This window comes from Salmo trutta, chromosome 7 (assembly GCF_901001165.1).
Source record: "Salmo trutta chromosome 7, fSalTru1.1, whole genome shotgun sequence".
In the NCBI taxonomy this organism is placed as follows: Eukaryota; Metazoa; Chordata; class Actinopteri; order Salmoniformes; family Salmonidae; genus Salmo; species Salmo trutta.
The window spans coordinates 34,968,760-34,992,820 of record NC_042963.1 but is presented as its reverse complement, the minus strand read 5'-3'; the positions used below and the strand labels follow the sequence as shown (position 1 = coordinate 34,992,820).

General features: G+C 42.4%; 1 long non-coding RNA gene across 1 annotated transcript in view; it reads left to right on the top strand.

Annotated features, from left to right (window-relative positions):
* Positions 1 to 24,061, top strand: part of LOC115197308 (uncharacterized) — a 78,361-nt gene that overhangs the window by 25,840 nt on the left and 28,460 nt on the right. The window contains exons 3-4 of the long non-coding RNA XR_003878993.1: positions 9,455 to 9,741; positions 15,178 to 15,203. This is a non-coding gene — a long non-coding RNA (uncharacterized LOC115197308). The remainder of the gene's footprint in view (positions 1 to 9,454; positions 9,742 to 15,177; positions 15,204 to 24,061) is intronic.

The window sequence follows — 24,061 nt, the reverse complement described above, 5'->3', positions numbered from 1 at the left end:
TTTCTTGTTTTTCTATCCTTGTGTGGACTTTTGGGGATTTCCGTTACCTACGAGGATAGTAATACACACACACACACACACAGCTCAAGCAATTTCTTCAATTGTCAACACATTCAAAAATGAATAGAGGACGTGTACCGGAGATGCGTTGGTTGGGAATTGTGTAGAGGTGCGCGTTCGGGCTGTGTGTCCTTCGCGGATGCTGGTGTCAGAGCCACATAGCTATGTCACAATCGGATGCTGGACTATTGCGTCTCAGCCTATCTAGACTATGATTTAGGCTTAACTGCCTGCCTGCTTGCCTGCCAACCTTCCTGCGTGTGTGTGTGCATGTCTATGTGTCTGTCTCTGAGAGCAGGTAACAGTGTGTTAACGGGGGGATCAAGGCAGCAGGTAGTCAGCAAATTTACCTCTGTCTCATATTTAATTTACTGTTTCCTCTGCATAATGCAGTCAGTGGCACAATGCCTGCTGGGGTGGTGCTGCTGGCTGTCTCTCGCTCGCTCGCTTCAGCCAGGGCCCATATTAGGAGCACCGAACACACACACACACACACACGCACACACACCTTCCGGCAGCATCCCTTTTCCCTGCTTCAGAAAATCTAGAAAAGTACACATTAAAGCTGTCACAGGGAGGCCAGGAACAGACAGAAATGCATGGGAAAAACTAAGCTGTTGGCCTATTTCTTTCTTTCTCCTGCTCTTTCCATCTTTCCCTCTCTCTCTGCCTCTCCCTCCCTTTGTCCTTCTTGCTGTCCTTTCACAGCATTTTAATTGAATTACCGTATGTATCATTGCCCAGGAGCTCACTGTACCTGACTTTCTTTCACAACCGTGAAAGGCGCAGGGCATTGAAACTCCTGCCGTTTGAATGCCACAGGCCCTCTCTCTCCCTCCCTTGCTTTCCCCCTAGTTACATTACTTTAGAGTAAAAAAGGGTGAAAGTAAACAGCAGCAGTGCGTGAGTAAAATCACTGGGGAGCCCAGCCAGAAAAAAAGCCAATCTACAACCTATGTGTTGTGATAATTGCGTTGTTTGCTCTATATCCTGTTAGTTCATATGCCTTGCGACCGTGATACAGAGGCCTAACGCCAAGACGATAAGAAGACACAGTGGCAGAATAAATTCAACCACACCTTTGTTTCATCACAAAATCGGCGAGTAACCTCTGTCCGATGAAGTCCACAAAGCATATTGAATGTAACAAACAGTTACATGACCTACAGCATGGTCAAGCAAGTTAATGTTTCTGACATTTTCAGACCACTAAACAACTATCGATTTAGAACCACGGGACGTTACTGCAAGTCGCAAAGAAAACAGGAGTTGCCTTGACTATGCCAGCGCCAATTCAACTTCAACATCATCAAATCACCTAAAAGATACCAAAAACGATTTAGTCCAATCAACGTAAGCTAACTATGATGTGGCTGTCCATGGTTCTGATTTGTGTGTGTGTGTGTGTGTGTGTGTGTGTGTGTGTGTGTGCAAGTGGAAAAACATGATGACTCACCCTACTTGTAGAGAAACACCAATGCCATCCTCCGCTCGTTCATATTGACAAAGCGGTCTATGACTGTCATACAGTACACGCTTTTATTTTTTGTTGTCCTAGGCTACCTGGCTAAAATTCTTGCTTGCAAGCCTAAATTCCTTTCATGGACAACAATGCGCCAGGCCAGCTAATAAACATTAGCCTACTACATCTAGCTACATATTTTACCATCCTCTCAGGCCAGGGGCACAATGTAAGAATTTATGGTTGAATCAGAATCAGATTTTTCTTTGCTCTCAATGTGATGTGATTGGAGTGAAGCCAAATCCAAACTGGTTTCCCTTGACACTTTTTTGGGTGTTCGCCATGACCATTCACAGTTGAGCTCACTTAGTTCAGCTCAATGCTGATTTGCTATTTATACTTTTTTTTTTATCAAGGGAGGCCAAGTGCTCGCTGGCTTCCCTTGCATTCAATGCTATGGGTGGCAACAATGTCATGTTACTTTTGACCAGACAGCATCAGATAGATGATCTACACATACAGAGAGTAGCAATTTATTGCTCGCTTGGATGCTTTCTCCAATGAGATACATTCAGCCTCTTGTGAATTGAAGGAAAATTATGAAACAAAGTCAATTGTTTGGGGAAGCCTGGCTTCCCTTGGCATCCATTAATACACGCCACTGAAAGTAAATAAAACATGTTACCTCTCCTCTGTTGAGTTAGTGGGTCATTTGGAGAATTTGATTGCTGGCAGAGAAACGCCGATATCAGAGAGACCGAGAGCGCAGAATGGGGCTTTGGATCTCCCTGGAAAAGTGTTCATTTGGAGTGGGGCCATTGTTGCCAGAGGGAGGGACTGACAGTTCAAAGTCATTTGCTCCTAATGTTCCATTAATGCTTTTTTAGCCCTTTTAAAAACATTACACAGACCCTGGGACTGGGGATAAGCACCAGCAGGACCTATATGGGAGGAGATGACCTTCACAGAAAGTTTCATAACAAGTGTACACAGAGATGCGCAGTATGTATTTTAAATATGCATTTCAGTTACTTCTGAGTATTTTTTTCATTCGTATTGTGCTGGGCTGAACTACACCAATGTATTTTGTAACAAGATACTTTTGAGAACTCTACTTAGTATTTTCAAAATACCAAGTACTTTTCTATACCACTTGTTTTATAGTGCTTCACCCTTTCACCTTGCATTGGTATAGTGCTTCACCCTTTCACCTTGCATTGGTATAGTGCTTCACCCTTTCACCTTGCATTGGTATAGTGCTTCACCCTTTCACCTTGCATTGGTATAGTGCTTCACCCTTTCACCTTGCATTGGTATAGTGCTTCACCCTTTCACCTTGCATTGGTATAGTGCTTCACCCTTTCACCTTGCATTGGTATAGTGCTTCACCCTTTCACCTTGCATTGGTATAGTGCTTCACCCTTTCACCTTGCATTGGTATCAGAAGTCTGATGGCACTATGTTGTGTTCTTTTTTGTTTTTTGTTATTTCACCTTTATTTAACCAGGTAGGCCAGTTAAGAACAAGTTCTCATTTACAACTGAGACCTGGCCAAGATAAAGCAAAACAGTGTGACAAAAACAACAGCACAGTTACACATGGAATAAACAAACTTACAGTCAATAACACAATAGAATAATCTATATACAGTGTGTGCAAATGTAGAAAGGCAATAAATAGGCCATAGAGGCGAAATAATTACAATTTAGCATTAACACTGGAGTGATAGATGTGCAGATGATGATGCAAGTAGAGATACTTGGGTGCAAAAAAAACAAAAAAACTATATGGGGATGAGGTAGTTGGGTTTGCTATTTACAGATTGGCTGTGTACAGGTGTAGTGATCAGTAAGCTGGGTCTGCTAAACTGACTTAATGCGTATGTAAAAATGGACAATCGCAAAGCATGCAGAGTATTATTCGAATGAGCTCCGCCCTGAAACCTTGTTTCAGGGCAGAGCTCTAGAAGGGATATAGCTTTTGTAAAAATGTACTTTTATTGGCAGATTTAGGGGAACTTACACAGCAGGTTAGGAGAATTAACATAGCAGGTTAGGAGAATTAGGTTAAGCTGTATCTCATCTAGACATGACCCTGAAACAATGCCAATAATAATACCCAGTGTGCTTTGTAGTTCATTTTGGTATGTTCATTTTCACATATACATTAACATTTTGGTCATTTAGCAGACACTCTTGTCCAGAGTGACTTACAGTGCAACCAAGGTTGATAAACAACAACATATCACAGTCATGGTAAGTAAAAATTTGAAAATACATATATTTTAATTAAATACATTTCAAAATACAAGTATTTTGTCTTTTTATTTTAATGCAATTACAAAATACCCTGAAGATCAATGTATTTTGTCATTTTTGCCCATCCCTGAGTGTACAGGCCTTAGATGTTTTCTAATCTTCCGTAGCCGTTAGGGCATATGTATGCTAAATATTTCAAATTTATGCATGACTATGAGTTCAAGTGATCGTTAAAGAAAATTGTAAACACATACAGGCTTTAGCTGTTTTGGAGCTAAGTAGGTAATGTTTTCCTGTTTCTTATAAATGGCATGATTAGCTGGTTGTGTCTTTTGCTTTGGTCTATTTCAGAGTGTTGGCTCTGTTAGCATTCTCTATCAGTACTAATTGGTAGCACCACGTTCTGAATCTCCAACCCCAAAGGAGCCACTGTCCGTTGTCAATTTCATTGGAGTGTACACTGTATAGACTTCTGCAGTCATGTGCACAGCACTCTCTCTCTCATGACCAATGTTTAAGACATTTGCTATTTTTAGTCAAACACAGATCACAACTCTTCTCTGTCACATGTTGATACCAAAGAGCCGTTCCGTCTTTATCATTTTGATACCAAACAGTCGTTGTCTGTCTTCGTGTAGCCTCAGAGGCACAGTGGCCCAATCAATGCCCACACACTTGCCAGTGCCCTCTATCTCTTTCCCTCCCCCCTCCCCTTGTTGTGCCCTGTACCCTCTCGCTCAGCCCCCCCCCCCCCCCGGTGGCTCCATTTGGAGGCCTCAGTCTGCTCCAGTGTAAATTAAGATTAGCACGCATGGCTGCCTCCCCTCTCACTATCAGGACTACCAGGGAGAGAGGTCCAAGGGCAGAGGGCCATGCTCCATAAACAGCCAGTGCTAGGAGCGTGCCCCATCCCCTCTGGTGCAGGAGTTGTAGGGACCCAGCAGAGGGCATGGGGGTTCACTGGAGGCACCGGAGGATAGTAGAGGTGGTGAGAAAATGTGTCACCGTGTCAGATTGATGACATGTACACAGAAAATTTGCGATCAGAATTTCACCACACAGTGTTACATTTGAACACTTTCTTAGAAAGTATATTTGACCATCTCAAATAGTTTTAAACTAATAATTTGTGTTGACAAAGTGTTGACAAACTAACATGGGTGTTATATATTCCGACTTAAATTACAGGAGAAGTTATATTTTCTACAACCAGATCTCTATTTTTTATGTAAATGATATGTTATGGAAGGGTCCAGAAACCTTTTTTGTGATTTCACGGTTTTGAGAAACCTTATGTAGCATGGGGTCCCGAAAAAACATGAACAAAGGCTCCCAAAACACCCAAATATGTGTTGGACTAGTAACTGAATAGTTGCAAGTTCGAATCCCCGAGCTGACAAGATACAAATCTGTCGTTCTGCCCCTCAACAAGGCACTTAACCCACTGTCCCTAGGCCGTCATTGAAAATAAGAATTTGTTCTTAACTGACTTGCCTAGTTAAATAAAGGTACAAATCTGCACAATGTTATATTCTGTTTTGCGCAACTCAAGCCGATTCCCCTATCCAGCTGCTCCATTCTCCATGTATGCCTGCTGCTACAGGTAATTGCCAAAATAAAGGAAACACCAACATGTCTTAATAGTGCGTTGGGCCACGACGAGCTGCCAGAAAGAACAGCTTCAGTACACCATGGCATAGATTTTACAAGTGCCGTGCTTTCAATATACGAAAGGTGTCTGGACCCTTCTATAACATGCCAATTACATTACATTTGGTTTTAAAAAACACTTCTCCTTTAACACTTCATTAGAGCTGATGCTGTTACACTTTCTCAGTGTTAGGGAATTAGTAACTCGTTTTGGGTTGTTGTTTTAACACTAAGGTGTAAAGCCTTATTTCCATATTTATTTCCCAGGGTGCCTTTTGAGTGAATTTTAGAGGTACCAGTACTGTGTTTGCTAGTGACAGAGACATGATTGTTGCAGTTGATGGCTTTCAGTCTTGTAGCCTTCACCAAGTGAGTGCCTATGTCAATATTTTATCATAAAAATGTAATTATTTATGACTATACATTACTTTGTTTTACAATACCATACTTTAACATACTCGTTGTACCCAAGCGCAGTTGTCTGAAACTCCTGGTTTGCAGGCCACATTGGCAAGTCACATTTTTCTGGCTTGCAAAGTGGTATATCATTCTTATTGGAATCCAGCCACAGTTAGTATAGCCAACAATTTGACCCTTTTTTCACCCACAGCTCAGTTAGAATGGGTGCGAGAGAAGATTACTATATGAGACTACCTAAACCATCTAAATTGGAACAACAATCTCAATAACGGGTGAAATAAGTTCAACCACTTACAGATTGGAATAGTTTAGAAAAAGTTTGGATACACCTACCCATTCAAGAGTTTTTCTTTATTTTTACAATTTTCTACGTTGTAGAATAAAATGCCAAAAGTGTGCAAACTCTCATCAAGTTAAAGGGTGGCTACTTTGAAGAATCTCAAATATAAAATACATTTAGATTTGTTTAACACTTTTTTGGTTACTACATGATTCCAAATGTGTTATTTCATAGTTTGGATGTCTTCACTTTTATTCTACAATGTATAAAATAGTAAAAATAAAGAAAAACCCTGGATTGAGTAGGTGTGTCCAAACTTTTGACTGGTATTGTATATTTAAACGTTTTTGGAAAACGTGGTCGCATTAAAACAACTGAGGGATATTTTACTGTAACTCTGTTACCAAACTTTACATATACACAGTTCTTGTGAAATTTTCCGTGTAATTTATTCAAGGTAGTCCTTGTGTATTTTTTGTAACCCTTATTTAACTAGGCAAGTCAGTTTAAGAACAAATGCTTATTTACAATGACGGCCTAACCCGGATGATGCTGGGTCAGTTGTGCGTCACCCTATGGGACTCCCAATCACTGCCGGATGTGATACAGCCTGGATTCAAACCAGGGACGGTAGTGACACCTCTTGCACTGAGATGAAGTGCATTAGACTGCTGCGCCACTCAGGAACCCATATAGAGTTTTATAGATTGTTAAACTTTGAAATGAATGGTTTTTTTCTCAAATGTATGCCAAAGTCAAAAATCAGAGCCAAAGCGTAATTCCATTGCCGTGGAATTGCCCGCCAATAGGTGAAATGGGACAGAAAAAGTAACTTCTAGAATCAGTACACTGGTTCTGTGCCTACTAATTTGCTGTGATTGGATCGCCTGGAATCAGAATGAATGATGGACCTTTTTCAACTCCCCGCATATGAAGGAAGTAAATCAAAATGTTACATCTCTTTGTTGAGATAGGGAGTAATTTGGAGAATCGGATTGCTTGTGCAGAAATGCCAATAACTGACAAGACTTTCGTCCCCAATGCCCCAGCTTTGTCAACTTCTGTGAAACAGCTCCACTGGAGCAATTATGGGGAGGGGAGGGATCAGGGGAGGGGAAGGATGAGTGGAGGGGAGGGTAGATGTGGGAGGGAAGGGAGGTATAAAGATGTGAGATGACGTGAAGGCATTGAGGGGCATAGGGGGTGCCAGGGGACCTTGACAGGGGGCTGTGCGGTGCTCCTCAACGCTTCACCGTCTACGTTGTCGTGTTGTGTTGGAGGCAGAGGCGTCCCAGTGAGGGGCCTGCTAGTGGAGGTGTCATATTCTAATGAGTCATAGCTAAAGAGAGCTCGGCGGCCTTTAAGATGGGAAATGGATTAAAAGGGAGTCTCAGTAAGCAGTTCAATTGCCCTGAAAGCCAAACAGATGGCATGGCAGAGGGGCTCTGAAGACTCTATCTGCAGACTGGAGCCATGGAGGAGAGCCTGGGGAGGAGATGCACCATGCCAGGCTGCAGCCAGGTAGCCACCACATGGCACAGACACAGGGCTGGCTCAAGGCTTTTGGGGGCCCTAAGTGAGATATGGTTGGGAGACCCTCCCAACTTGCGGCAAAACATTTTGGTGACCCCTCTCTTCAAGGTGGAGAGAAAATGTTTAGTTTTTCCCTGCAATTCTAAACATTTTGCCTTGGGGCATAGAGAAAATATTGTACTTTTAAAGGAAGTATTCTGCAATTCGAGTATACATTTTGCCATGGGGCAGAGAGAAAATGTAGCAGTTGTATAACACATTTCATGCGATTCTACTCATTTTACCATGGGGCAGAGATAAACAACTTGCAATTTTACAGCTAATTTACTGCAATTCTACACATTTTGCAATAATTTATGCCATGTTAATATGATATCTGAGGGAGAATGACTAACAAAATCAATAGGAGCCCCCTGGAGGTAAGGGCCCCTGGGCACGTTCTTATTGTCATGAGTCTTGTCCTGGAGGCATAACTGAGTGATTTCCCCTGAGATAGGCCACCTGCAAAGTCCAAATTGGCTATATTGTAGAAATTCATGAAAACCAACATTTAGATTTTTGGTCTTAATTTAAGGTTAGTTAGGCATTATGGTTAGCAGTGTGGTTAAGGTTTAAAAACAGATTTTTATGACTTTGTGGCTGTACCAGCTAGTGACCACTCTGCAGAGCTGCCTCTAGAACAAGATTCATTACGAAAAACGCTATCCTGCTCCTACATGCCCGGTCGATATTCGGCCATAATTACTACAAGTTTAGCTGGCTAGACTAACTACCAATCTAAAAAGTGATAGCTGACATGACTAATTGAGTGACTGTCACTGACTGACATAACAAGAGAGAAACTGCTGATGCACAACCACATTTTGAAATTGCACCTAGTGTATTCTACTATTCTTACTCTCAATAGTAAGTTGAGACCCCTAGCGACCGGGGGCCCTAAGCGACCGCTTATGTCGCTTTTGCCTTGAACCGGCCCTGCACAGCGAGAGAGGAAGATCATTAATATGACACTACGAGAGCGAGAAACAGAAAAAGAGGAGGTTGAGGCCCCATCCCCTTTTCACTCTCACTCTCTCTCAATTCAAATCAATTCAAAGGACTTTATTGGCATGAGAAACATATGTTTACATTGCCAAAGCAAGTGAAATAGATGATTAACAAAAGTGAAATCTTTGTCTATCTCTCTCTATCCCTCTCTCTTCGTCTTTCTGTCACTCTCCGTTCCTCCTTCTCTGTCACCTTCTGGCTCTAGTCTTTTACCCCATCATCCTCTGTTATTTTATAATCTCCTCATCTCTCTTTTACTTCTACATTTATGCACTGGCTCTCTACGTCTCTGTCTCTTTTCCCCGTTTTAGGTCTATATCTCAATAATTCATATCCTACAAAGGTAGTTCATTCAAGTTCATTTGAAATTACAGTAATGTATCTCCTCACCTTACTGTACTCTCTCTCACTTTCTTCACCTTCTCCATATTTGACCTTCTTCCTCTCTTCCTTCATCTTCCTAACACACTCTCTCCCTCTCACCTTCGTTTCCATCTTAAGGCTGGTTTATAGTCCGTCTAATAACATGTCTATAGACCATTTGAATGCGACGTGTTGTTGACAAAAACAACATTAATTTATAATAAGGGGCGAGTGTTTGTAGACTGTCAATCGCAACCTCTCATCCTCCTCTTCTTCTTCTAATTTCTTCACATTCTCCTTCTATCTCTCTCCAAAAGTATTTGAACTGAAATATTTAGCATATCTCTCTCTCTCTCTTTCTCCTTCCCTCTGTCTCTTCAGATGTCTACAGAGCAGTTGGAGTCGTATGTCAACAGTCAGTTTGATGACCTCTACCGGCTGGTTCGTTTGGAGGAGAAGAGGACCCTCCACCTGGTTGACCTGAAGGAAGCATTCCTGACTGCCGCCGCCGCTGAGAATATTGCTGAGATCACCGTCCACACCAAGCAGCTCCAGGAGGAGATATCACACAGCAGCTGGGCCAGCTGGACAAGGCCGGGGCACAGCCTGGGGCCGCAATAGCAGCCCTAGTTCAGGGAGGAGCACCTGGCCCGAGCCCCAGACCAGCGGTGAGGCCTCTCTCCCTTATACACCACCATGGTCAGGGTAGATGTTACCACTATAGGCACTGATCTTGGATCTGTTTACCATCCCTAAATATAATAACCTTAATCATTGGGGGGTAAAGCAGCAAAGACTTTATAACTGACCCATCACAGGGATAAAACTATGGTGGGTTCTTAGATGTAAACATGTTTAGCACTGCGTAGCCAAGGGCTTAAGTGTAGCTGTGTATGTCCTCTGACTGCACACACACACACACACACACACACACACACACACACACACACAACAGCTGGAAATACTCTACCACCTATTCTACATACCAATCTCTACCAAGGTTAAGTTCTCACATGCCCACACCATTACTCAAATAAACAAATATACACAGATATGTATTCTCACTTACACACACACACACACACACACCACACATATGCAACAATTTCAAGGATTTTACTGAGTTACTGTTCATATAAGGAAATAAGTCAAATTCATTAGGCCCTAATCTATGGATTTCACATGACTGGGCAGGGGTGTAGCCATGGGTGGGCCTGGGAGGGCATAGGCCACTTGGGAGCCAGGCCCACCCACTGAGGAGCCAGGACCTGCCAATCAGAATGAGTTTGTCCCCACAAAAATACTTTATTAAAGACAGAAATACTCCTCAGTTTCATAAACTGTCCAGGTGGCTGGTGTCAGACAATCCTGCAGGTAAAGAAGGCGGATGTGGAGGTCGTGGGCTGGCGAGGTTACACGTGGTCTGCAAATGTGAGGCCGGTTGGACATAGGGCCAAATTCTCTAAAACAACATTGGAGGCGGTTTCTTGTAGAGAAATGAACATTCAATTCTATTGCAACAGCTCTGGTGGACATTCCTGCAGTCCGCATGCCAATTGCATGCTCCCTCAAAATACATCTGTGGCATTGTGTTGTGTTACAAAATGGTACAGTTTAGAGTGGCCTTTTATTGTCCCCAGCACAAGGTGCACCTGTGTAATGATCATACTGTTAAATCAGATTCTTGATATACCACACCTGTCAGGTGGATGGATTATCTTGTCAAGTGAGAAATGCTCACTAACAGGGATATAAACAAATTTGTGCACAAAATTTGAAAGAAATAAGCTTTATGTGCATATTAAACATTTCTGGGATCTTTTATTTCAGCTCATGAAACATGGGATCAACACTTTACATGTTGCGTTTATATTTTTGTTCAGTATATACACTATATATACAAAAGTATGTGGACACCCCTTCAAATGAGTGGATTTGGCTATTTCAGCCACACCTGTTGCTGGCAGGTCTATAAAATCGAGCACACAGTCATGTAATCTCCATAGACAAACATTGGCAGTGGAATGGTCTTACTGAAGAGCTTAGTGACTTTCAACGTGGCACCGTCATAGGATGCCACCTTTACATCAAGTCAGTTTGTAAAATGTCTGCCCTGCTAGACCTGCCCCGGTCAACTGTAAATGTTGATATTGTGAAGTATAAACGTCTAGGAGAGACAATGGCTCAGCCATTGGCTCAGCCACCGAGTGCTGAAGCATGTAGAAATCATCCTCGGTTGCAACACTCACGACCAAGTTCCAAACTGCCTCTGGAAGCAATGTCAGCACAATAACTATTCGTCGGGAGCTTCATGTAATGGGTTTCCATGGCCGAGCAGCCGCACACAAGGCTAAGATCACCATGCGCAATAGCAAGCATTGGCTGGAGTGTTGTAACGCTCGCCACCATTGGATTCTCACGCGTCACCATCTGTCAGTCCTACGTACGAATCTGGGTTTGGCGGATGCCAGGAGAACACTAACTGCCCGAATCCATAGTACCAACTGTAAAGTTTGGTGGAGGAGGAATAATGGTTTGGGGCTTAGTTCCAGTGAAGGCAAATCTTAAGGCTACAGCATACAATGACATAATAGACGATTCTATGCTTCCAACGTTGTGGCAACAGTTTGGGGAAGGCCCTTTCAGGATGTCTTCACAATTATTCTACAATGTATAAAATAGTAAAAATAAAGACAAACCCTTGAATGAGTAGGTGTGTTCAAACTTTTGACTGATACTGTGTACGTATTCTCACTCACATGCACACACACCCCTTCTCCACACACTCCTCCTCCCTCATACTAGTTAAGAGAAGGCTCTTATTACTTACAGGGTTAAATTAAAAGATCCTGCTGGCCCATTACTCACCTGCTATAGTTTAACTACTTCAGGCTCCCAGTCAGGCAGTCAGGGAGAGAGGAAAGGTGGGCTGTATTAATGGCTGTGGCCGGCCTGCAGATTGGTTTCCTGGTTTGAGAAATGGGCCAGTGGTAGGCCGAGTTCATTAAGGCCCTAATTGGATGGTGATGGTTGCCCTGTTTGTTCTCTCCTGGAAGTCATTGCTGCAGTGTGTAATGCCTGCTGTGACTTAGAGACATCGAGGAGAGAGAGAGAGACAGCGAGAGAGAGACTGTCTGAGCTCCTACAGTGGCACTTAGGTGTGTGTGCCACCGTGCTTCTACATCTGCATTGTTTGCTCTTTGGGATTTTAGGCTCGGTTTCTGTATAAGCACTTTGTGACATCTGCTGATGTAAAACATTTAATTGTGTGTGTGCATACGTGCGCATGATGAGGTACAAATAAAAAGTGTGTGTGTGTGTGTGCATGCATTTATATCTCTGTGGTGTGCAAGAGAAACGAAATGGAGAATGAGATAGAAAGAAGCCCTTAACACCAACTTATACACACAATCTAATCATTCTCCAGCGAGTTTCAGTTCTGTGTGTGTGTGTGTGTGTGTGTGTGTGTGTGTGTGTGTGTGTGTGCTCGCTAAGCAGTTAGTCTAACTAGAGGCAAGACTGATAAAGAATGTTATGGCAGTTGCTGTGTACATGTATTACAGAAATGCATGGGCTCCTGTTTTGCAGTGTAATCTACAGATCTGTCATTAAATCAATAGAGAGCGGTGCGGGCAGTAGGTAAGCAGCTGTACAGACGTACGCCGCTGTGTTTACCCTCCAATCACCACACACCATGATTACTGAGCACTTATCTGTCACCCCGGAGGAAACCATCTCTCAGGCTGTCTCACAGAACACACACACATGCACACACATCACCTCACGTAGCATACACAAATAGTCAGAGAACAAACACACTTTCACACACACACATAGCAGAGTAAATCCGGACGAGCACACACACTCATTTACCTATGCTTACGTTGAACTGTACTGACTGCCAGGAAAGTACCAAAATGTATTTGCTCTATGTGTGTACAGTAGACATAATCGTGTTGACACAGACACCGATTAGACTTTCTGAAATACACATTTTTGTCACACTCACACATATTCCAAGAGTGACACAGACAGGAAGGAGTGCCTCCACCCATACAGATAGACAGTCATGCACACTGACTCTCTCACATGCCCCAATGCATCAATACACAAAGAAACGCATTCCATTGAATTGTGTGAGGTGTGTTTGCACCCGTATGAGTCTGTGTTATTGTGCATACTAGAATGCGTGTGGCTGTTTGTGTAAGCAAGTTACAGTAGTGCCTTTGTGTGAGCAAGTGTGTGTGTGTGTGTGTGTATGAGTTTGGCAGAGGAGTGTATAGTCAGCTGGTCCAATCAGCCATTAGTCAATTATTAAATGCCAGGTGTGCGGACTGTGTTGACCCAGGCCTGAACTGGACCTAACCTGGTCCTGACCTGGTCCTGAACCAAATCTAACCTTTTTCTGACCTGGTCGTGAACCAGACCTAACCTGGTCCTGACCTGGTTCACAGTGAGGGACAGAGGGGCTGATCTTAGACAACCAATAGTCTAGAAAGTAAAGCTCATAGTGACTAAACAATTACTGCCATCACTGTAGACCACTCATTCTACAGTATGTTTTCACCTAAATCGGACATGGGTTACAATTAAGTGATAATGCCAGAGAAGCTGGTGTTTGGAGGATATATTGGTACAGGTTTTGTTAGGCCCGAGACACTGTTCTAATCCCTTGCTTTCTAGCTAGCCAACTACGGCTAACTTACAGTCACGTCAAACAGTGCAGCCAGAATAACAGCAAAGTAGCTGCATTTGCATTTGTTTAAGCTGTTTCCTAGTGACATTTATTTGGATACATCCATAACAATGAGCTAATGATGCGCGATTTCGACTGTTGTAGAAAATGTGCAATATCGTCAGAACACTGTTGTTCAGAGGAGCTAGCCAACAACACAGCTAACACAATCACTTCAATCTGAAGCTGGAAAGACAGCAAATTAGCTACACTTCATTTCGTTTGACCTGTTTTCTGTTGATAGTTCTTTGTATAGATCCATAAAAATTATGCTGATTCATGATTTCGACTGGCTGAGAAAAGTTGCTTGCCTGTCTGTCTCATCCCGACTCATTACTATGGGACAGCTAGAGATCGAATTTGAATATTGAAACAATGTTGCAAATGTTGGAGAGACAAACAGCAAGGTTTATACAAATCTCTGCTGTTGAAAACAAAATGTTAGTCTAAAAGAAATGTGAGATAATGTCTAGATGCTTTTTATAGTGGAGATCAAGTATATAAGTTGCCTGGTTGGGCGTATGAGACAGTGGATTGTGCAGTCAGATGGAACAGAGTAAATAGGCATTTTAACGTCATAGATTTAGCCGGTGGTAACTTGTGGAATAGTCGCTGACTGGAATGCGTTTTTAACAAATCAGCATTCAGGATTAGACCCACCCGTTGTTTAATAGTAAACTAAACACCACCCTGCCTCACAATATGTTCTTATTTTTACATTCACCTTTTGAATTCATTTGAATTCTGCACCTATTCCAATGAGATGTGGTAAGAAAGTGGGAACTAAGTGGGAAGAAATATGGCAGTATTCTGTTGTCTTGTTTTAATAAAAAGCAGCGATGGCATTAGCGGCTCAGGGCCCTTTGAGGGAAGATACAGTATAGTGCTGTATAGTTAGTCTCTGTGGTCCTCCTCTAGCTAGTGTCTGGGCTGGTGGCTGCTAATTAAAGTGTGAACAGTGTCTACTGTCAGAGTAGAGCTCCACCGCTGTATTAATTTACTCTCCTCTCATGTGACACAATGATATGTGAAAGCCACTGTCTCACACTCACAGTCACTCAGTAAAACGGTCACACGCTTACTAAGTCACACTGTAAAGCTGTCATTAAGGCACTGTCTCAAAGCCAGTATCACACAGACACTCATACTCAGACACTTTCTTAAACCCTTTTTTCTCCTTGGGTAGTATTCGTCATCTACAGGTATATACAGTAAGTATATAATAATTCCTACAGTGTGAATGCATTAAAGAACTGCTAAGTGTCTGTAAATAGCTTTTGATTTGTGAAGGTTTGCCAGCTGTGTAGCTACAGGACCTCTGTGTTATTGGCCCCTGTATTAAAACAGCTGTCTCCCTTGTCTTTTTCAGCAGCGCAGAATTGAGGCCAGGCCAAGGTAAGTCTGATTAATAACATTCTCAGCATCTAGCAGAGCAGGGAGAAAAAAATACATTTTCAAATCCCCACACTCAGGTGGTTTTACAGTGGGTTTACAGGGAGAGGGGATCAGTATACCACACACATCCATGCTCACACTCACATGTACAGTAAACGTGCATGCTCTCTCTATCTCTTTCACACACACACACACACACACACACACACACACACACACACACACACACACACACACACACACACACACACACACACAATTTTCAAGGGCTGGAGAGAGAAGCGTGTATCTCCTCTCCTCCTCCCCTGTAGTCCTGTATAGACCTTTTCACACTGCATTGTTCTTAGCCCCAGGCTAGACTGTCCCTGGGCTAGATTAGCCTGTGCTCAAACAAGCATTTTTTATCCCTGGGCTAAGCATTAGTTATACTTGTATTCCAAAGCCCTGGGCTAACGGACAAACACAACATGCAACCAACATTCTATCTCGACACGCAACCTGTAGCTCAGTTGGTAGAGCATGGTGTTTGCAACGCATGGTGTTTGCAACGCCAGGGTTGTGGGTTCGATTCCCACGGGGGGCCAGTACGAAGAAAAAAAAAATGGATGAAATGTAAGTCGCTCTGGATAAGAGCGTCTGCTAAATGACTAAATGTAAAATGTAAAATGTAAATGTAAATGTAAATACATTAATTAACACATTAGTTCCTCTAGCTTCGAGCCTAGCATTTGATTTCCAACAGTGATGGTTTGTATAAACCGTACAAACTTACAAAGCCGTACAAATTTGCCTGTCTGACTTTTTTTTATATAAAAAATAAAAATGATTTCACCTTTTATTTAACCAGGTAGGCTAGTTGAGAACAAGTTCTCATTTGTCCTCCTCTTGTCGTGTTCCGTGTGTGTATATAGCCACTCCTGGGCTACAATTACCTATCTGGACCCGTTTTACTGCCGATGCGGAGCCCCATCGGGCCTTCACGACTGGACTACCGACATTATCTGCCCGAGGGAGTTATCCAACTGGCCACTCCGTCGCGACGTAACCTGAACGCCCATCTGGGGCCCGCTAATCGTTAGCTGTCTTATCGGCTGCTATCTGAATAGGTCTATCGGACAATTTTCTTGGGCCACTATAACTATTTTGCCAATTAGACTGGTCCCCCCTACCACACAGAACCCCACTAATCTACAGATGGAAACGCACGAGGTGGCTAAAACCAGACCTCCCTCCATCTTCTGCCAGCTTGCTACCTATGGCCCGGCTAGCTTTCTGAATCTCACTGGACCCTTATGATCACTCGGCTAAGCATGCCTCTCCTTAATGTCAATATGCCTTGTCCATTGCTGTTCTGGTTAGTGTTTATTGGCTTATTTCACTGTAGAGCCTCTAGCCCTGCTCATTATACCTTATCCAACCTTTCAGTTCCACCACCCACACATGCTATGACATCTTCTGGTTTCAATGATGTTTCTAGAGACAATATCTCTCTCATCATCACTCAATGCCTAGGTTTACCTCCACTGTATTCACATCCTATCATACCTTTGTCTGTACATTATACCTTGAAGCTATTTTATCGCCCCCAGAAACCTGCTCCTTTTACTCTCTATTTCGGACGTCATAGACGACCAATTCTCATAGATTTTAGCCGTACCCTAATCCTACTTCTCTGCTCCTCTGGGGATGTAGAGGTGAATCCAGGCCCTGCAGTGCCTGGCTCCACTCCTATTCCCCAGGCGGTCTCTTTTGATGACTTCTGTAACTGTGGTAGCCTTGGTTTCATGCATGTTAACATTAGAAGCCTCCTCCCTAAGTTTGTTTTATTCACTGCTTTAGCACACTCTGCCAACCCGGATATCCTAGCCGTGTCTGAATCCTGGCATAGGAAGTCCACCAAAAACTCTTAAATCTTCCTCCCTAACTACAACATTTTCAGACAAGATAAAACGGCCAAAGGGGGCTGTGTTGCAATCTACTGCAGAGATAGCCTGCTGAGTTCTGTCCTACTATCCAGGTCTGTACCCAAACAATTTTAACTTCTACTTTTAAAAATCCATCTCTCTAAAAACAAGTCTCTCACCGTTGCCGCCTGCTATAGACGACCCTCTGCCCCCAGCTGTGCTCTGGACACCATATGTGAACTGATTGCCCCCATCTATCTTCAGAGCTCGTGCTGCTAGGTGACCTAAACTGGGACATGCTTAACACCCCAGCCATCCTACAATCTAAGCTTGATGCCCTCAATCTCACACAAATTATCAATGAACCTACCAGGTACCACCCCAAAGCTGTAAACACAGGCACCCTCATAGATATCATCCTAACCAACTTGCACTCTAAATACACCTTTGCTGTTTTCAACCAAGATCTCAGCGATCACTGCCTCATTGCCTGCATCCGTAATGGGTCAGCGGTCAAACGACCTCCACTCATCACTGTCATCACTGTCAAACGCTCCCACATATGGTGTCCAGGGCACAGCTGGGGGCAGAGGGTGGTCTATAGCAAGCAGCAATGGTGAGAGACTTGTTTCTGGAAAGGTGGATTTTTAAAAGCCTCGGAAACAATGTTTCACTTTTGTAATTCGCCCCTGTACAGAGAATACTGTCAACAAACTAACTTTTCTGATCTAGGTGAAATCATGCAAAACTATTATTATCATGGATATATCCAATTAAATGTTATTACAAAAACTATGAAAACAGATGAAAATGAAGTGTTTGCTGCCCTTCCAGCTGTAGAGTTTGAAGCTTTAGTTGGCTAATTGAGAAGACGTTAGCCAGCCGGCATAGCAACCATTTTTGTTAGGCATACTAATTAAAGTTTTTAGGTTTTTGTCCCCAGATGGAAGGATGAAATAGTATGAATCAAAATAACGTGCATAATAATTATAAGCATCACAAGTATATGTAAATTGACTTCCCTGGGCTATCGTCCCACCCTAGTCAACAGCCAGAGGAATCACTTGGCGCAAAATACAATTACCTAAAAAATGCTATAAATTAAATTTCTCAAACATATGACTATTTTACACCGTTTTAAAGACAAGACTCTCGTTAATCTAACCACATTGTCCGATTTCAAAAAGGCTTTACAGCGAAAGCAAAACATTAGATTATGTCAGGAGAGTACCCTGCCAAAAATAATCACACAGCCATTTTCAAAGCAAGCATATATGTCACAAAAACCAAAACCACAGCTAAATGCAGCACTAACCTTTGATCTTCATCAGATGACACACCTAGGACATTATGTTATACAATACATGCATGTTTTGTTCAATCAAGTTCATATTTATATCAAAAACCTGCTTTTTACATTAGCATGTGATGTTCAGAACTAGCATACTCACCCAAAACTTCCGGTAAATTTACTAAATTACTCATGATAAACGTTCACAAAAAAACATCATTATTTTAAGAATTGTAGAAACAGAACTCCTTTATGCAATCGCGATGTCAGATTTTAAAATAGCTTTTCGGCGAAAGCACATTTTGCAATATTCTGAGTACATTGCTCGGCCATCACGGCTAGCTATTTTGACACCCACCAAGTTTGGCGCTCACTAAACTCAGAATTACTATTAGAAAAATTGGATTACCTTTGCTGTTCTTCGTCAGAATGCACTCCCAGGACATCTACTTCAACAACAAATGTTGTTTTGGTTCCAAATAATCCATAGTTATATTCAAATAGCTCCGTTTTGTTTGTGCATTCAGGTCACTATCCGAAGGGTGACGCGCGAATGCATTTCGTGACAAAAAAATTCAAAATATTCCATTACTGTACTTCGAAGCATGTCACACGCTGTTTAAAATCAATTTTTATGCTATTTTTCTCGTAAAATAGCGATAATATTCCAACCGGGCGACGTTGTATTCATTCAAAGGCTGAAAGAAAAAAATGTAGAATTCTGACCAGGCTGACCACTCACAAATTCTCCTGCTTTTCTTCAGCCAGAGACTGCAGACACCCCATTCCACTTTCTGGCGCCTTCTGAGAGCCAATGGAAGCCTTAGAAAATGTCACGTTACAGCACAGATGCTGTATTTTCGATAGAGATGCAACAGAAGGACAACAAATTGTCAGACAAGGCACTTCCTGTATGGAATCTTCTCAGGTTTTGGCCTGCCATATGAGTTCTGTTATACTCACAGACATCATTCAAACAGTTTTAGAAACTTTCTAGTGTTTGCTATCCAAATCTACTAATTATATGCATATTCTCGTTTCTGGGCAAGAGTAGTAACCAGTTTAAATCGGGGACGTTTTTTATCCGGCCGTGCAAATACTGCCCCCTAGCCCCCTAAGTGACAATGCAGCTTTTGTGATTGGACGGTGAGCATTCTAGGTATTGTTCTAGACCCCGTTTTACACTGACTATTTTGGCACCATGTTTCTTGGGCTAACCCCGAAAATTTGGTGCTAACCCTGCTCCAGGGCAGGGCCAGCCAGCCCCGGGCTAAGGTTGGCGCTAGCCCACTTTAGTATGTGCAAAATAGAAACTTTTGGAACCTAGAATGTTGGCTGTCAGAAGTATTACAATGTAAACATACTGTCTCCATATTTCAACACATGGTATATGGGGGAGTAGTGAGATATCCAATGGGATGGATTATTCTTTTCTCATCACTCATCTTGATAAAACGTAGAATAAAAATGTGGAAATCAATCAATCCTACCATTAATTAACACAATGAAAAAATCTGTGGCAAACAATAACGCAGGGACTAAGGATGGGGTTGTGAGCATGCGGGTCTGGGCAGATGAGATGTAGTCATGCTTTGTGTGCGTCTGTAAGTTGTTGTTTGTATGTATACGTTTGTATATGGAGTAAAAATACAAAAATGTAGCCCGGGAACACTTGCTTAGGCCCTGGCAAAAATCTTCCTTATCCCAGGGCTAAGGTGCATTGTGAATGTGCCTTATGTGTGGCACATCCATGGCCCAGCCAGCATTTAGCTGCTCTAATCTCTATGGCCGCTGGAATTTAACGCTCAGAGAGGTGACGATCTCCCTGCTCCAATCACACGGCCACACAGTGACCTGCCCCATCCCGCTCCACTGGTCACTGGGCCAAGCCAGGCCAGGCTGGGCAAATGGAGAGACATACTGTCCACTAGCATGTGGTCTAGCTGTAGTTTCATTATTGGGGTCAACCCAAGCCCTCTGGTGGAACAACCGTGCTTAGGCGGCATGGTCTGTGTTGTACTAAGCTTGTCTAGAAGGTAGTCGTGTGAAAGGTCTGTGTCTTGTCTGCTTGTCTGCCTGAATGCCTGTCTACTTGTCTGTATCTCTGTCCATCTGTTCATCCTCTTATTCATTTGTCTGACTGTCATTTTGTCTGTCTCACTTGTAGAGGTGTGTAGGTTAGTGTGTGAGACGGTGTGTGTGTGTAGGTTAGTGTGTGAGACGGTGTGTGTGTGTAGGTTAGTATGTGAGACGGTGTGTGTGTAGATTTGTTTGTGAGACAGTGTGTAAAACAGTAGGTGTAACAGATAGCCTTTACCCAGTCACACACATATTGATCCCCTGACACTGACATGGCTTTCAGGAGTCGCTCGCCTGGAGAAGCTGCCTTCCCATCAACCCCTGCTGTGGCCTGTCCCTCTGGTGTGTGTCTCTCCAGGCCTGGATGTCAGGCTTCCCACCTCACCACATCTCTCACACACACACATACACACACTCGGTAATGGTCTGAGACACAGGCAGAGCCTGCCTGTCTGCCTGTCTGAGCTGTGCAAATGTCAGCCTTAGCATCTCGGGTGGGAAAGAAATGCTTTATCTGAAAGGTACTATCTGGGTGAATAATGGTTAAAGAAGAAAATGTCTGATAAGACAGACACCTACAAGCTAAAAGTTTTGAAAAATAACAGAGTGCTCAGTGTTTTATCTTTGGAATGTTGTTGGATTTTCAGAACATATGTATAAGTGATAACCAAATTACAGCTATGACGGGGAAACTGAATACACACTAACATCAGCCTGCATTGCCTTGCTCTGCTACACTCCTTATGACTGAAAAAGCCAGTGTAACAAATAAATATAGGAGTTTCAGGATTTATTTTGGAGGAATATACAGTATTTGTAGATATTTGCCGATTCTAGTGTTTTGTTTTTAACGGCCCTGTCCCAGTCATGGAGAAGCCCAGTATAACTGCCATCTCAGGGGCTGTAGGAGCTTTAACCTGCCAATGGTAATGCTTAGACCCAAGCACAATCCACTGCTCTCTACTCCAGACCAGATGGCTGCAATTTGGGACCCCAGGGTGGCATAACGCTTCTGCAATGCCCTTGGTCAAGGTTAACACACACACACACAGACATACACACATACACATAAAAGTATGCGCAGACACACATGATGAACGCACACACACACACACACACACACCACCTTTCTCCATCTTCATAAAACGCCTAGGTTGCAGAATCCAGCCCAGCTCCCTGCCTGAATAAAGACATCAGATAATGACTGGTATAAAACATAATGAACTCATCATACAAGAAGGATGAGAGAGGGAGAAAGGGAGGAATGTGACTGGGGGAGAGGAGGGAATGCAAGTATTTTTATTGTCTGAAGGGTTAGTTTACAAGCTCGGGAAGATGGGGATTGAGGCAGTGGAGAGGAGAAAATTAATTGGAGGAAGAATGGGAGAGAAAGATTTGTAGTTATGTATTAACTTTTATTTATTCAGGGGAATCCAATTAAGACCAGGGTCTCATTCTCAATGGTGCCCTGAGAAGAAATAATTCACAAATCAACATAATTCAATAAAACAGCAAAAAAGAAACTACAGATACAGCAGTTACAGATGCATTACAATTCAACAACACAAATAAATTCTTACAATCAACCAAAACACTCGCAAACCTCAGTGAATTCCTTCCTCATCAGCGTTCTAAACTGCCCTATTGGCACCAGGGATTTGTATATTATGGGGGGGGCATTAAAACTAAAGGCTGATTTACCTAGGTTGGTAGAGGCATGAGGGACCTCAAGAGTTAACCAACCCTGTGAGCGGGTTTGGTGCCTCGTATTTCTATACTTTAACACTGAAGTGAGATATGTTGGAAGCTGGTGCAGCAGAGCTTTGGAAACAAAAAGGGAGAAATTAAGTGATCTACGGGAATTTAGAGTAATCCAGCCGAGCTTCTGATAAAGGATGCAGTGATGAGTATTAAACCTGTCACCTGTGAAAAAGCGAAGCACACTATGGTACACTATATCCAAGGGTTTTAGAGTAGTGGCTGCTGCTTTCTGATAAATGGTGTCACAATAAACAAGAGCTGGCAGAAAGGTTGCCTTTACAACCTGCTTCCTGATGTTTAGAGAGAAGAATTGTTTTAAGATGGTCATACCATGGATCATTTAGCTATTTGATTTTGAATTATAGGATCCTTCAGGTATAGCAATTATTTGATAAAATATTGAATTTGGTGTTTAGTATTATAACCCATAGAAATGCATTGAATAACACATTCGTAAGTGGAAAAAAGGACTGTGAAAAAATAAATCATAAGGAATAAAGTTGTGTAGTGTCTGTCCTATATCTAGGAGGTATAAGAAAGCTCAGGAAATATTTGTTTTTTTCCTACACATATTTAACCCCTTATTTTTGTTGGCACAAAACTACCTCCATACTTCCATTCATTTGTATGGGTTACCTTCTGACGAGTCCCGTGACAACTGTGGGAGTCGTAGAGCAAAACGGATCCATCGTGTTCGTGGGAGTCTTATCTTTCCATAGATTGGTCACATTAGTTTGTAGGCCAAACCGTTCAGACGCTACAGAAGTTTTCATGAGAATACCGAGTTTCGGGATGTCTCATGTTCTGACAAACACCGCTGTAGCTCAGCCACCTTCCACTGCAGATGCGGAATGCAGAAATAGGCAGATGTGGTGGATTGAGAAGCAGCCCATGCAAAAAAAATAATCTCTAGTTTAAACTGACAGATTTTTTTGTAATTTCTTTATTATGTTACTTAGATTGACACACTGGTGCGTCAATAGACTCTCTTCATAAGTAGGTCATCCGTATGTTTTTTAAATGTCAAGTTGTTGTCAATCCAAAAGCCCAGATATGTTTAGGCAGGAACCTGCTCGATGAGAGAACCATCCCATGCTTAAATGTGTAAACCATATGAAATATTTCTATGAGAATTAGAAAACAACATTTATTTCATTTTTCCTGCATTAAGTACCAATTTTAAATCAACAAGGTCTTTCTGCAAGGCAACACAATCAGATTGCAGCTCTAACATAGCCTGGTCAGCAGTAGGTGCAATAGCATACATATGTGTAATCTGCATACAGATGAATGTTACAGGATTTTGCCGATAGACCAATATTATTTATATAAATAGTAAAGAGGACAGGTCCCAAAATCAACCCCGGCAGGACACCTTTAGTAATATCGAGGTGACTTGACACAAATCAGAAAGCATACATTGTGTCCTGTCTGACAGTTCCCAAACCACTTGCAAGATGCCTGGTCAAGGCCCATTTCAGACAACCTTTGAATAAGTAGGGGATGGTCGACATTATCGAAGGCTTTGGATAGGCCTATAAATATGGCAGCACACTGATGCCTATGGTCTAAGCAATTTAACACATAATTTAAGACAAACATAGCTGCTGAAACATTGCTATGTCCAGGTATAATACTAGATTGGTGCACATGAAGAATATAATTTGAAATTAACAAAGTTATTAGCTGACTGTTTGTGATTCCAATATTTGAGCAAAGCAAGATAGTTTAGAAATTGGGCAGTAGTTACAGTATATAGGTCAGAAGGATCCCCGCCTTTGTGAAGGGGGAGGGCATTCATTGCCTTCTAGATCTTAGGGATA